Source organism: Octodon degus, unplaced genomic scaffold, assembly GCF_000260255.1.
Source record: "Octodon degus isolate 3935 unplaced genomic scaffold, OctDeg1.0 scaffold00189, whole genome shotgun sequence".
Lineage (NCBI taxonomy): Eukaryota > Metazoa > Chordata > Mammalia > Rodentia > Octodontidae > Octodon > Octodon degus.
Window position 1 is genome coordinate 1844092 of NW_004524765.1, and position 515 is coordinate 1844606.

Consider the following 515-nt stretch of genomic DNA (forward strand, 5'->3'; position numbering starts at 1 on the left):
CTCAATCTTTTGCATCATTTCCCAAACTCAACATGATGCCCCTTTCTCCTCCAGCCTTCTAATCTCTACCTCTTCTTCCACTTCACTATTTTCTCCCTAACCCATTTTAAATTTCAACCCCTGGGTAATAACAGTAAGCTTCTCTTCTGGAGAGTTAACAACCCAAGTTTGCAAACCAAAAATTAGAGAAAAGGGAGGACTGCAAGGACAGCCAACATTTTGGCCTCTAGCCTTGCAAGGTCAGTGAAGACTCAGGACATAGGAGAACCTGTACTGTAATATCATGTGGCTCAGTGATGTCCCAAATTTTCTGACCAAGGAGATTATGGGGCTAAAAAGGAATGTGATTGATGATGTAGTCTGTGCCTAAAGAGAGTCACATGGAGAGAAAACATTCTCTCAGACTTTCACAGAGAGCAAATTGGTCAAGCAACGGCCATGACTCATCCACATGGCTAACACTGACAAAGGATCTACAAATACAAAAGTTATATTTCTTTGGCAAATACAAAAGT